At 43.9% G+C, this 3,750-nt stretch overlaps 1 long non-coding RNA gene across 1 annotated transcript; it reads right to left on the reverse strand.

Annotated features, from left to right (window-relative positions):
* Positions 1-973: 973 nt before the first annotated feature.
* Positions 974-3,428, reverse strand: LOC123168099 (uncharacterized). The gene is made up of 2 exons (XR_006484211.1): positions 2,372-3,428; positions 974-2,280 (listed from the first exon to the last, which is right to left on the reverse strand). It is a non-coding gene; the product is annotated as an uncharacterized lncRNA (long non-coding RNA).
* Positions 3,429-3,750: the final 322 nt, after the last annotated feature.

The following is a 3,750-nucleotide window of genomic DNA, read 5'->3' on the forward strand; positions in this document are numbered from 1 at the left end:
AAATATATTATTAGAACATGTAAGCATCAAATCTCTGGCATAGACCCTACAATTCAAAATTTTAGTATGAAAATACATCACATGTTGTTAGAAAGCTTTCAAAATAAAAAATCTACAATTGATCATAAAAAGGAATGATCGACTCGTTTTAATATTGCACCAACACTCCAATGCGCATCCATGTAAGCATATGATTAAAGCACATGAGAAAAATTATCTCTCTAGGCTGAAAATATAAACTTATCTAGAACATTCATGTTAGATATGACTGATAAAAAATAACAAACAAACCAATCGACTCAGACATGATGAGAAGGAACAAGCAAACAACCATTTCTAAATTGTAAAAGTAACACTCCCCTTCCATTTGGCTAGTTAAAATTGAACCCATGCGACTCATGCTCCACCCTCTTAGACCAACCTATAACAAACACATAAGAATTTCCTTTTCAATGATAAGCATTTCTAGGGTAAAACACGCCATTAATTTATTAGATGGATTTTTTATCAGCGAGGTGCTATGTGACATGCTGCCCATCTGTTGACCAAAATGCATTTTTCATTGACAGCAGTCATGTTCAAACATAACACATGAGGCAAAAGCAACGTGCGATACCTTGGAAACAAACCTATGACGGCTCACTGCCAGTCCATGACTCAGGAACCTCATTTATTTGCGGCGGCGGTGAGCTTGTTCGGGCGAGCATCGAGGTGGAGGTTGTGGCATAGTGCAGCTGCTAGAGCCAGGACATATAACTTTATATAAATTTGATATTGGAAGGCGAACACAAAAAATGCTCATGATATGTTAATGCATGAATTCCAATATGTGCAATTTAGTTTGATCCAACTCTTGTTCCTTTCCTTCTCATCTGTTGGCCAGTACCAGCCACTCAACCAATAGGCAATGCAAATACCAAAATTGGTACTGAATTCGCTCAGTCAATCAGCTTATCCTCAATTGGGAACCGAATTGCAAATTTATGTAGATAGCGACATATTTATTGAGAAGACATCTTGATCTCCAATATCTAAATAAATTCCAATATTGCGAACAGCTACTCATACACTAAGCTTGTAATCGTTGACGGAACTAAATTTTAGAAAAATTCAAATCCTAGACTCACTTAGATTACTCCTCCCATGTGCGCCCTCTTGAATTTTCATTGAACACCTTGTAGGCATGGAGAAATAATATCTGCACAAATAAAGAGAACACCAAGTTTTGTTACACATATGAAAGCAATTCCATATCCATATCACACAATATGCCTTTTAGCAAATAAATTATACTACCATAATTCATTTGCAGATTGTAGTTACATAATACCTCATTACTTTAATGGGCATTACTTTGTTACATTCTGAAATAATAGTCATGTAAAAGAAGCAACGGTCACCATGGTATTAGCATCATATACGTCCAAACATGCAAAGGCTATCTTATTCCCTCCTACTGTTTAATGCAGAACCCTAAACCTGAAACGAAGATAGTTTAGGCTTCATGGCATAGAAAAGCATGGCTCAGATTTCAGACTGTTGATACTACAATCTTGCATGAATTGAATTAAACTGAGGTGGTACATAGAAGATGAACCAACCTGGTACTTGCATAGCCAATGATGTGTCGCCGCTAGAGCACCACGACCATGCCACAATGATAACCATCGGCCATGGTGGATGCACTACTAAACATGGAACATGAAGGAACCATGCACACTCGTACAATTCAATCATAAATAGCTGTTGATTGTCAATCCACAGACGTACCTCATCACGGCTCCGCAGATGGTCGTTGCAGGACGGTCGGGTGGAGTAGTGTCTCCCTTGCCTCTGCGCCAAGCTGCATGTGCATCGTATTCAACAGCCTAAAGGTGTAGTACCGCTGTTGAGCAGCTTGTCCGCCCTATGACAAAGCAATGTGAGAGTAAACTTGTTGTTGTAACCATCAACTATAAAAAAAGCAAAAAGTAATATTCACAAAATTAATCCCGGTTGTCTACAAATCAATCAATTAATTGTCAACCTGACACTCAGATCGGCTATTAGTCATTGAAAAATATAATATAAACATGGCCAACCAAACCCTTGAATGTTGCCATCATTAGTCGATCAAGCATAATTTATATGTACCTCACGGGAGATTCAAAACAACTTTATACTCCTTACTTTATCCAGAAGTGAAGAGGCAATGTACTCCTTACTTCATCAAGAAACAAGGAGCCAAAGAGGCAGAAACATGGCCAACCAAACCCTTGAATGTTGCCATCATCAGTCAACCTGCATGCATCACACAATCACCTGACACTTGCCAAGCTTGTCCACCAGCCATATTTTTGTGTAAATACGGAACATTGAGAACTCACATTACCTTGAACAAGTCACAAATGTATGAAGATCAAACCTACAGCCGCCATACACCAAGTGTCCACATGCAACGTGTATCTTGAATACCTCAACGGCAATCTTGCATATCCCACCATGCATGCAAGCATCCATAAACCATATGCATGAGTTCTATTACAGGACAACAAAGCGTTTGCTGGTTAGAACCACATCATGTTAGATGCATCCGTAACCAGGCTACGAGTACGAATGATGTGCACGGTCGGCCATAGGCCGTAGCAGACCACAACACACAACGGAGAGCTGGACACAGCGCACTCTGGCCACACCACGCACGCACAAGCAGGCCACGACATGCACGCATGCCCTTGCCTACAACTGCCGGCCCATGCACCCTCAAGCACATACCTCTGCACGCATCGCCAGCCGGCTTCTGGCGCACATCCTCCTCAAGCCCCGGCCTCCTCACTCATCCTCTGCAAAGACCCGCTGCCGTGCGCACCCTCGGGCTGCCGGCCTCGGACTCTCGCGCTCGCCATTGCTGCCACACTCACCTCTGTAAGGACCCGGCGCCATGTGCTTGTTGGGAGGATAAGCCAGAGGTGCGGCGAATTACAGTTACAGATTGAGGCGAATAAACCACACTGGTCGATGATTCAGTCATAGCATTTAGTCGACCAGGCGAGGGCCTTCCTCGAAGGTACCCACTTCAGGGTAGGCAGACACTGTACGTACCATGAGATGAAGATCAAAAGAACGATCTGGCTATGGTGCAGGCCGAGGAAGAGCACCATGACGGTGTCTCTCAGGTTGGCGTCGGCGCATGCAGGGCTGCTGCCTCGGCTGAGGCCGGCGTGCAGCTAGGTAGCCGAGGTAGACCAGGAGCTGCACAACAGGAAGGGGAGAGGAGGGAGCAGCATCGCCATGGCCTTCTCTATGTGCTCCTACGGACAGGAGCAGAATTTGGGTGGAGAGGGGGTTGGGGGATGGAGGTCGCGGATGGTGAGGGGCAGGGAAGCGAGGGCAGAGAGAATTGGCGGCGGCTAGGAGGATAAATAGGGGTGCGAGAAACCCTAAGCGAGCGAGAGAGGCAGGGGCGAGAGAGAGAGAGAGAGAGGTAGATCGGGAAAGATAAGTATTAGCGCTGGTTTTCTCTCTCGGTTTTCTCCCTCTCTCATGACTCAAAACGTAATATTGGCTCAACTTAATTTCGTTCAGTCTTAACATTCGGCAGCTACCTTTTATTATATATCCTAGAAGCTTAAACATTAAAGGAAAATCTTAACCTTTAAACGAGATAAGACAACTTTTCAAACTTCATCTTGGCTTATTTACTCCATCACTTCGAAGCATGTCGGGGGTTGGGTGCGACATATGCCAAAGGATGGCTTATCATGATGGGGG

This window comes from Triticum aestivum, chromosome 1A (genome assembly GCF_018294505.1).
Source record: "Triticum aestivum cultivar Chinese Spring chromosome 1A, IWGSC CS RefSeq v2.1, whole genome shotgun sequence".
In the NCBI taxonomy this organism is placed as follows: Eukaryota; Viridiplantae; Streptophyta; class Magnoliopsida; order Poales; family Poaceae; genus Triticum; species Triticum aestivum.